A 10,712-nucleotide genomic window follows, 5' to 3' on the forward strand; every position below is an offset into this window, starting at 1 on the left:
GTCTTCCAGTTCAGACCCTGCCAGATCCTGAGGCTGGCCGCTTGTGTGCCCTTGGTCCTCCAGGGCTCCCTGAGAGGGCAGCGCCAGGTGTGTTGTGTATGATGGGACGGGGGTCCCAGTTGGGGGGGTGCAGCCTCCCAGTGGGCCAGGACGGGGGATGCTTGGGTGTCCCCAGGATTCGCAGGCTGGGCGGGAGGAAGCAGAGTCCACCTCCCCACCCTCCTCTTCTCTGCTGTTTCTGACTCAACATCGTGAAACATGACATTAAGCTGAGACTTGGTGAGACTGAGGCCAACCTCATTTCCACATAAGGCCGCGTTTCTGTTTACTGGGGGCTAGGACTTGGCATGTCATTTTGGGGGATAGCCCAACCCTTCTGTGTGAAAGGGGTTGTGGTGGTCACTGCAGGACAGCAAGGACACGCTGGCTCCTCCGTGGGCGGTGGGTGCAGGGCTGGATGAGGACCCAGGGGGCAGACGCTGGTACACCGATAGTGTGTGTGTCGTCTGCGGCCTCTGGGCACTGAGACTGCCCGGGTGACAGAGAGTGCAACGCTTCCGTGTGTTCAACCTGCTTTTTTGTTTGTTTCTTGAGACAGAGTCTTCCTGTGGCCAAGGCAGAGTGCAGTGGTGCCATCTCGGCTTACTGCAGCCTCCAGGAGGTTCAAGCGATTCTCCTGCCTCAGCCTCCCGAGTAGCTGGGATTACAGGCGCCCACCACCACGCCCAGCTAAATTTTGTATTTTTAGTAGAGACAGGGTTTCACCATGTTGGCCAGGATGGTCTCAAACTCCTGACCTCAAGTGATCCGCCCACCTGGGCCTCCCAAAGTGTACGTATCCTTTTAATAACAATATATTTGACGATGATTTAAAAGAGCCAATCCCTGAAAGCCCTTAATAAAAGCTGAAGTGAATACAGGCCTGACTCTGAGGCGCACGGGCCTAGCAGGCATCGCTCGGTGCCCAGGGCCAGGAGCCAAGTCGTGAGGGACTGGATGGAGGCCAGGGAATGGCAAAGACCTGGGCAGCTCCCCAGGACCAAGCTCTCGCCTGGGGCTCCCCGGGGAATGAGGCCGAACCCCGCTGTGCCCTCCACTCTGCAGCCCTCGTGGGGATCATCGCAGAGGCAGGAGCCGGCGACCAAGGTGACTGCCTTCGGGTGGAGGGAAACCAGGGTGGGACATCACCCGTTGGCTCCCACGCTGTGAGGGGAAAAGGCACTCCAGTCTGGGCGACAGAGTGAGACTCCATCTGGAAAAAAAAAAAAAAAAAGAAAAGGAAATGTAGAAACGCAGCCCACCCAGATTTTCCACGGCTGTTTGTGGTTACGCTTCTGGAAGGACCAGTGTCCTCCCAGACCTAGCAGGATTCCGATGGGAGCCACCCAGGGTCCCTAGGGTCCCACCCAGCCCCGGGACCTGCCGTGGGAGCTTTCTTTCCTGGTGGGGTGCCTGACTCTGCCTGAGTGCTTCCCTCCGCTGTCTGTGGCACCACCTGGGGCCAGGGGACCCCTGCCCCCTGGCAAGACCGGGTCAGCTCTGCCCCCGAGCCAGGGTGCAGGAACCAGAACTGAGGCTGCTGAGGCGGAGTAGGGTTGCCGTGTGGGCCTGTGCGCCGTGGGGGCCTGTGCGTCGGTGTTCTCACTTCCCCCAGAGTCTCGAAGGCCATCTTTGTGATGGATTTGATGCAAATGTGTCTCCTTTGCTTTTGTTGATGGTGTCTGAGGCCCTAGAGTCCATGGCAGCCGCGCCTCCCTTTGCATAATCTGAATTTTGGGAAAATTGCCCCTATGTGGAGAGGTTGCAGGGACAGTGCCCTCCGCCAAGGCTGCCAGTGGGATGTGCAGCTCTGGGTGAGGGCCAGCTTTTCCCTGGAGTCAGCTCCGCCCGTGGCCCTCACCTGTGGTCTGTGCCATCACCAGGGCAAGGCTGACCTCCTGTGGGATAGGGGTCCCTGCGCAGCCTCGCCGCCCCCCCGCCACTCCCCAACAGGGTCCAGTCCCAGCTGCCATTGCGCAGCCTCGCCCCCTCCCCCAGTCAGGGTCTGTCCAGGCCGCTGTGCTGTGGTTGCTCATGGCCCTCCTGTGCTCTTTACCTGGGTCCTTGCCTTTGCTGACGGTGGCCTGTGCCGGCTCAGCCGCGTTCTCGGAGGCCGGCTCTCCGCATGGGCATCTCTGGTGCAGTCGGTGTGGTGAGGTTGGCTTCTGCCGTGGACAAGGCCTTTTCGTGGTGGTGACAGTCGCCCTTGGTCTGGTCTCCACAGTGCTGTGAGGACTGGCCCCACCTGGCCCCGGCATTCACTCCTCAGCCTCCTCCCGTGGCGTGGGCAGCTTCCCTTCTCTCCCTGATTTGTGGGGTGTTTCTCTTTTGCACCCAAAGCGTTAAACCCATTGCCGGCCTAGGTCAGCCTGCGGTTGGTTCGTCCCGGCCGCGGCAGCTCCTGGGCTCTTCTGTTTTGGAGGGCGCCCTTCCGTCTGCCCTGTGTCACCGGGCTGGGCCTGGCCCCGCTCTGCTCTGGCCCTGGGACTGGAAGTATGTGCTGCCCTGGTGTTCGGGGGCTCGTGGGTCCTGGGGCGCTGCAACTCCGCATTCTCTTTACTTGGGGTGCAGATGAATCGGGGTGGTGGGGGACCGAGCCCACGGTGGCCAGCCCCTGCGGCCCCAGGTCAGAGGGCAGGGCCGGCCTGGATGGCGCTGCCCAGAAGGGGCCACGGCCGGGTCCACATGAATCTAGGTGTCTCTGAGGGCACTGGGACGGGGGTGGCCTGCACCTGCCCAGCCCAGCGAGGTCCCTGGCCTCCCCTCAGCTTTTCCCTGGGCTCTGGGCTAAGGGCTGTGTGGTGATGTCAGTCCAGGGACTGTGACATCACTGAGTGGAGACAGTCAGAGAAGGGGGCTGCCAGGGCCCTCCCCAGGGAACTGGCCCTGAGCCCAGACCAGATGGAGGACCCCGAGAAGAACAGGGCAGGTAGAGGCCTGAGGCCAGGGCTGGGGAAGGGGGTGGGAGCTGACAGGGAGGGTCGGCTCTGGCTCAGAGCCGGCCATGAGAGCAGCCCCTGTGGGGATGGCTGCAGTCCTGTTTGGTGCCCGGGAGCCATCCTTGGTGTGTGACCCTGAGCCGGCGCTCTCCCCTTGGGATGGAATTGTGGCCGCGTGGGTTGGGTGGAGGCTGAGTGAGGATCAGCGTCCCGTTCTCCCTCCCCGAGATCGTTGCTCTTCGCTGTGGCCCTCAGGCGTGGCAGGACAGGCCCCCAACACCCAGGCCTGCATGGGCACCGTGGGTGCCCGGCCTTCACATCCCTGCTTCCTTCCAGGCCCCGGCTTTGTCTGGCTTCCCTCGGGCACCCCCTGGGGTTCGGAGCACCCCAGGAGAGGCCAGGCTGTTCTTCCTTGGTGACGGACGGGTGCTGGGCCCCGACCGAGTGGTGACTGCCTCCAGGGAGTGGTCTGCGCCCTCAGAAGCGGCTGAGTCTTTGGGTGGCGGCTCTTGTTTGTAGGGGCATGGGGAGCTGGGTACCCGCCCTGTGCCCATGGACCGTGGCCCAGGGTGGCAGCCCTGCCTGTCCTCTGACTGCACTCCTGCTGCTGTGAAGGCCTCAGGCCCAGGCAGTGACCGTCGGGGCCAGTCCTGAGGCGGGGGACATGGGCTGGGGGCCACTGTGGGCAGCAGGTGTGCAGGCAGCGCTCCCGTTTTGCACTGGGCTGCCCCCCACTCTCTGCAGGTCAGTGCCCCCACTGAGGCTGAGGCAAGACTTCGCAGGGTGGGCGTGTATCCGGGCGAGGCTCTGCGGGGTGGGGCGGTGCCCAGGGCAGGGGCTTCTCCGTCCGTGTCAGGCTTAGGGTGTGTATGGCTGGGCTCTCCCTCTGCTGTCTGCCCGTGACCCCCTCACAGGGGCTGTCGTGAGGTGCTTGGAGGTGTGATCCAGCCCTGAGTGTGCAGGGAGTGTGAAGTGGACACCCGCGCCACTCCTGTCACCGGAGGAGGCTGCTGCCCGCCCCGGGCTCCATCTGCAAAGTCGGGTGTGCATCTGTGTGGCTTCCTGGCCCTAGTGCTCAGCTCTGCAGGGCACAGTGGGGTTTGCTTCCGGCCCTGAGACTGGGCACAGGGAGGCCGGTGCTCGTCCAGGGACCCAGAGAGAAAGCAGCAGCCCCAGCCTGCCTGGGCCGCAACACCCAGGACCACTGTATCAGAACAGACGCCAGCGGGGCAGCCTGCTTGGTGGCCGGGTGGAGCGGGGTCGGCGCACAGCCTGGGCCGGCCTTCACCCCAGCTCCCAACGGTGTTGCGTCCCTGAGTGCAGAGCCTGCCCCTTTCTCATCCTCCTGACTCCAGGTCATGGGGCGGGGTGGTGGGAGCCCCTGTGGGAGCCAGGACCTGAGAGGTGATGGTCACCACCCAGACGAGGGACCGGGGGTCACACAGGGAGGCTTCCAGGGGATGCCAGGAGCAGTGGGGCCCTAGACCCAGCAGTGGGTAGAGCCAGCAGGGCCGTGCCCATGTCGGAGGTTCTCGGGGGTGGGGCTTGTCATCTGCAGCTGGGATGGGAATTGGTGAAAAGCCGGAACACACAGAGTTGAGTCAAGATCAGACAGCGAGGTGGCAGCGCCTGTGGTCCCAGCTACTCGGGAGGCTGAGGCCGGAGAATCGCTTGAACTCGGGAGACGGAGGTTGCAGTGAGCTGAGATTGTGCCACTGCGCTCCAGCCTGGGCGATGGAGCTAGATCCTGTCTCAAAAAACAGAAGACCATGGGTCCCAGCCCTCGAGGCTGCCCTGTACTCGGACCCGGCAGCTGTGGCTGCGGCACAGGTGCTCACCCTGCGGCCTCGGCTGTTTCAGTGGTTGGTGTTGACCCTCCACAGAGGGGCTGAGTGGGGCGTGTTCAGTCCCATCTGGGTGGCCTGAGTGTTGGGGATGGGAGACTGTTTTTTTGTTTTTGTTTTTTTGTTTTTGAGATGGAGTCTCACTCTGTCGCCCAGGCTGGAGTGCAATGGCGCGATCTCGGCTCACTGCAAGCTCCGCCTCCCGGGTTCACGCCATTCTCCTGCCTCAGCCTCCCGAGTAGCTGGGACTACAGGTGCCCGCCGCCATGCCTGGCTAATTTTTTTTTATTTTTAGTAGAGACGGGGTTTCACTGTGTTAGCCAGGATGGTCTCGATCTCCTGACCTCGTGATCCCAAAGTGCTGGGATTACAGGTGTGAGCCACCGCGCCCGGCCATCACTCATGGTTTCTTAGCAGAAGAAACTGACCATGCTAGCGGCTCACCTGGAAGAGAGAAGGAGGGAGAAGGTGGGGGATTCTGCAGAGGGAAGGCTGGTGGTGGTGCCTGCCTTTGACGGCCGTGTCCTGATGCTGTGTGGCTTAAACGGTGCCACCCGGAGATTGGTGGGCGGGATTGGGCCTCTGGGTGCCCCCAGCTGTGGGAGCGGGTGTGGCAGGGATGGCTAGAAAGAAAAGCAACCTGGACGCTGGCCCCACCTCCCTCCTGGCAGCCCCAGAGGCTCGAGGCCACTGTGTCAGGAGGGCTAGCCTAGATGGAGAGCAGGCGAGTGGTCCCGCGCCCAGGAGGGGGCCTTGCCCAGCCTGGAGGCCACAAGGATGAGAAGCAGTGTGTGCCCGGGAGGTCACATGGGCACCACAGACGGAAGTGGAGCTGGGGGAGAGATGTCTCGGGATGCACCAGGCGCTCGTGCAAACCAAGTGGTGAGCAGAGAGCAGCCTGGAAGAGAAGGGGGGCTGCCCCGAGCAGCTTGGGTGGCCGGGCGTGTGGGAGACCTTGGGTTTGCTGTTAGGAGGGACAATGAACGCAGGCGCCTCCGTCTCCACTTCGTGTCCGTCCTCACTGAGGGAGCCGAGCAGATGCCTTTGCCCCTGCAGGTCCCCCATGTCCCCTCACCTGGGGCGCGCTCCACACGCCAGGCCCCTTTCACAGCTCACCACACAGGCAGAGACTGGAGGGTGCTCAGGACCCCGAGTGACTGCGGACGTGGGCACAGGTGCCTCTGAGGGTGCCTGGTCGCATCTGAGCAGCTACCGATCTCCCATGGAGACACCCCGGGGTGGGTGCCCAGTGGGTGCTGTGTGTGTGGCACGGCCACTGGTGAGGGCCCCCTGGGGCTCTGGGGCACACAGCAGAGCCAGCCTCTTGTCACTACGTGCTTCCCCTGTGTGCAGGGAGAGGTTGGAGGCACGCGCCCGTCTTGTCTGGAAGCCAGGTGTTGGGACGCGTCCTGACGACGGCCCTGCCCACTTCCTGACGGGGCACCTGAGGGTCGTCGGTGGCTGAGCAAGGGGCTCCTCCCGAGCGGGTCCGGGCGCCGCGGAAGCGCAGCGCAGCCTGCCCTGCCAGCAATTGAGGGGCGATTGGGACTCCCACCGCCTCTACCAAAGCCTGTGCCCCTGATGTCTGTCGAGAGCACGGCTTCCTCCTTGGCGGTTCCGAGGCCCTGGGCCTCACTTGGTCCTTTCTGGGCCCCGAGTTTGTATGTTGGGGGAACAGGAGCCTGGCAGGGCCGTGCTGAGGGCTCAGCAGTGGGGGCTGCGGGGTTGGTGCTCCAGGGCGGGAGAGCTGCCCAGCTCCTGCCAGGTGTCGAGAGGGCCTCAGCTCTCGCAGGCACTGTCTCCCCTCCCAGGGCTGCAGCGGCTGGTGTTGAGTGTGGGTATGAGCTGTGGCTCCGGGTCCTGAGCGTCCCCCCCGACGTGGCTTCCTGGTCTGCATCTCTGTCCTCTCCCAGTGAGAGTTGATTTTTGTGTTAATAACTGAGGTGTGACGCTCGGGCGGTACCCGCTAGCTGTGTAACTCACACAGCTCGGTGCCTTTAGCTCTTCACGAGGCCGTGGCTCCATCCGTGCCGTCTAATAGAGGAAACTTTCATCCTCATGGCGAGAAGGGATGGATTTGTTTTCCTCGTGAAGTCGGTGGCGTTTGCTTTTCAGGTTCCGCTTGGTGGCCTCCAGCCTCTCGTGCTCAGCGAGGGTTTTGGCGGCTCCCTCTCCGAGGTCTGAGTGTCCCCACTCGCTTCTCTGGAAAGGGGCCGAAGCTCTGGGGCTCGCAGCGAGGGCGGGCGTGATATCTTTTCCTGACGCGGCATCCGGGTGTCTCAGCTGCCTGGACACCTGCCTGCGGGGGTAGCACAGACCCTATAGGCAGCGGCTCGGCCCCCAGCACCCGCCCCCCTTTTAATGCCACCCTGGGTCCCCCAGCACCGGCCCAACCTTTAATGCCACCCTGGGTCCCCACACCCCTGGCTACACATTGCGGCTCCCACGACCCTTGTTTGGGTCCACGGTCCTCCAGCAGGACTCTCAGAACTGGGGAGTGAGACTTTGTTCCCTGCTGTTGTAAAGGGAGAAGCCAGGCGGACAGAAGCCCCCCACCCATGTCCAGGGCCCCACGTAGGGGTCCAGAGCTCCCCTGTCCTCCCTAAGTGCCAGTCCTGACCCTCCCACAGCAGAGTGTCTTCCCACAGGGGCTTGTAGGAAGAAAAGGCGTCCTGCTGCTTAGGAGATAGGTGCGTCCGGGACCTGGGGCCTTCTCGCCCTCAGCCAATGGGAAGACCCCCCGGACGGCGCCTGCCCCTTCCTCGCTCCCCACCCCACTTCTGCATGCACTCCCCCGAGACGACCCCATGTCCTGCTGCTTTCTGGCAGGGGAGAGCTGAGGCCTGTGTGTCCAGGATGCTGCCTCTTGGGCAGTCTCCAGCCCTAGTCGAGAAAGGCAGGCAGTGTGGCGCGAGCAGGCTGGCCTCGGGCGGGGGTGCCTCCTGGGCAGTGTCCCCTCGGGATGTTTGCCATACAGGATCTCACAACCGGCTCTGACAGGGTCTGCGTATGTGTGTCTGTGTACTTGCATGTGGTTTTGCTTTCTTGCGGGATGGAGAATCTAACAGTAGGCGGGGTATGGTGGCTAACAACTGTGATCCCAGCGCTTTGGGAGGCTGAGGCGGGCGGATCACTTGAGGTCGGGAGTTTGAGACCAGCCTGGCCAACGTGGCAAAACCTTGTCTCTACCAAAAATACAAAAAATTAGCCGGGTGTGGTGGTACATGCCTGTAATCACAGCTTAGTTGGGAGGCTGAGGCAGGAGAATCACTTGAAACCAGGAGGCGGAGGCTGCAGTGAGCCGAGATCGCACCACGGCACTGCAGCCTGGGCGACAGAGCGAGACTGTTTCAAAACAGAACAAAACAAAATGCAGGCACAGACATTTCAGTGCCCCCTTCCTGTGGGTGCCGCGAGGGTTTCCAGAAGAAGGAGAGTGTTCCCGTGCTGGCAGCTCATCCAGGTGTGGGCAGGTGTGCGTCGGGGCACGGGCAGGGGGGAGGTGCTGGGCTCCAGTTTATCTCCTGTGGATGCATCACTCCTCCATGGTGGTTCTCTGCGCAAGTCCCCCTGTCCGCCCCGTTGGCAGCCGCAGTGAAAGGACAGATGGATGGACGGGCTGTGACCGGGACAGCCCAATGTGACCCCAGCCCCAGCTGTCATGGTTGTGGCATTCTCGCTGTTCCCTGTGGGTCTCGTGGCTGTGGAGGGGCGTGGATGGGGCGGTCCCTGCGGTCAGAACCTGGCCGTGTCGGGTTGAGGACTTGAGCCCAGCTCAGCCGTCAGAGACGCTGCTCGTTCCCCCACACAGAGGCGTTGGATGGGGCTGCCTTGGGTGTCCCTCTTGGCTGGGGTGCACGCGTCACCCCGATTCTCCAGCCCATGCTGAGGAGCCTCGCGGGCAGTGCCCAGCAGTCTATACTCCAGGCCATTGCTGTACATTTCTCCAGAAGGCCCTGCTGGTGGGGGATCCCAGGACAGTGGAGCCTGGGAGGGGCCCCAGCGTTGGCCATGAGGTGTGGAGGTGCTGTCTGGAACTAGGGGTGCCCCAAAGCAGTATGGCGCCCAGTCCCTGTGCTGGAAGAGATGAGCTGCGGTGCGGGGCGGGGGCTGCGTCTTACGGATCCCTCTCCCAGGACACACGAGGAGATTCCTCCCCCAAAACGCCCAGGAAGGAAGTTAAATTTTAATATGGGTCTGGTTTAGAGAAACTAGGTTAGCCATGCGTGGGTGTTTCTGGATGTTTGGGCAGTAAAGAGAGTTGGTAACTTAAGAAATCTGCTGGCCACTAAGCAGGGGTGAGGGGTACTGACTGCCGTCCCTTCTTCAGCTACGGCCACTCGGTCCCATCGGTGTCCCCGGCCACCTCCCTCGTGTCCAGCACCAACACAGCGCTGCAGCTGTGACTTAGTCCAGTGGAGAAAACTCACATCCAAAACTAAACCAGGAGTCAGCCAAAAAATGCAAATTAAAAGCACACCCCAGCCAGGTGCAGTGGCTCACGCCTGGAATCCCAGCACTTTGGGAGGCTGAGGCGGGTGGATCACGAGGTGAGGAGTTCAAGACCATCCTGGCCAAGATGGTGATACCCCGTGTCTACTAAAGATACAAAAATTAGCCCAACGTGGTGGCGGGCGCCTGTAGTCCCAGCTACTCAGGTGACTGAGGCAGAGAATTGCACGAACTTGGGAGGCGGAGGTTGCAGTGAGCTGAGATTGTGCCACTGCGCTCTAGCCTGGAGCTGAGATCGTGCCACTGCGCTCTAGCCTGGAGCTGAGATCGTGCCACTGCGCTCCAGCCTGGGCAAAAGAGCGAGACTCCATCTAAAAAAGAAAAAGGCACATCGCCAGCATGGCCGTGCACGGGAGTGGGGTCACCACAGCTCACGCCTATAATCCCAGCACTTTGGGAGGCCGAGGAGGGAAGATTGAGCCCAGGAGTTTGAGACCAGCCTGGGTAACATAGCAAGATCCCATCTCTACCAAAAAAAAAAAAAACCAGACATGGGGGTCCATGCCTGTGGTCCCAGCTACTCGGGAGGCTGAGGCAAGATTGCTTGAGCCTGGGAGACAAGTCACAGTGAGCTGAGATCGTACCACTGTGCTCCAGCCTGGGTGCCAGAGCCATACCCTGTCTGAAACCAAAATCCAACGCGCACAGAAGAGTTGGGGTGGGTATGTAGGAGTGAGACCCTCGGGAGCGGCAGGTCGAGTGTAACTCGGCGCAGCCGCGGTGGAGATGGCCTGGCGGCTCCTCAAAGACACACAGAGCTCCCATCTGATCCAGCAACCCACGGCCACACAGAAGCCCGTGCGCAAATACAGCAGTGGACTCCAGCAGCCGGGCGGTGACCACAGCCCAGATGGCCATCAGCAGAGGAGGAGACGTAGTGCGGCCCTCCATGCACTGGAACACAACCCAGCCACGAAAGGAAGAAGCTCTGACTCGGGCCACGGCGTGGATGCACCTCGAGGACGCCAGGCTCCACGAGAGACGCCAGACACAGAAGGACACGCCGTACGTTGTCCCATTTCTGTGAAATGTCCAGGGCAGGCCCATCCACAGAGACAGGGAATAACATGGTGGTTTATTATAAATTTTTCATGAAAATAAAATATACAGTACTCTCTTGTGAGTTTATTGTAGCCCATTGATTTTTTCTTTTTTTTTTTTTTTGAGACGGATTCTCGCTCTGTCACCCAAGCTCTACCTCCCGGGTTCATGCTGTTCTCCTGCTTCAACCTCCCAAGTAACTGGGACTACAGGTGCCCACCACCATGCCTGGCTGATTTTTTTGTATTTTTAGTAGAGACAGAGTTTTATTTTTATTTTTATTTTTATTTTTTGAGACAGAGTCTTGCTCTGTCGCCCGGGCTGGAGTGCAGTGGCC

The 10,712-nt window shown here is 61.4% G+C and overlaps 1 protein-coding gene and 1 pseudogene across 1 annotated transcript in view; one reads left to right on the forward strand and one right to left on the reverse strand.

Moving 5' to 3' along the window:
- Positions 1-722: 722 nt before the first annotated feature.
- On the reverse strand, positions 723-2,362 carry LOC105551960 (annotated as a pseudogene).
- Positions 2,363-2,913: 551 nt separating this feature from the next.
- The window catches only part of CSNK1G2 (casein kinase 1, gamma 2), a 28,850-nt gene continuing 21,051 nt past the window's right edge, over positions 2,914-10,712 (forward strand). The window contains exon 1 of the mRNA XM_011997474.1: positions 2,914-2,968. The gene's annotated coding sequence lies outside the window, so the exon portion shown is untranslated. The remainder of the gene's footprint in view (positions 2,969-10,712) is intronic.

Source organism: Mandrillus leucophaeus, unplaced genomic scaffold (assembly GCF_000951045.1).
Source record: "Mandrillus leucophaeus isolate KB7577 unplaced genomic scaffold, Mleu.le_1.0 Scaffold54, whole genome shotgun sequence".
Classification (NCBI taxonomy): Eukaryota; Metazoa; Chordata; class Mammalia; order Primates; family Cercopithecidae; genus Mandrillus; species Mandrillus leucophaeus.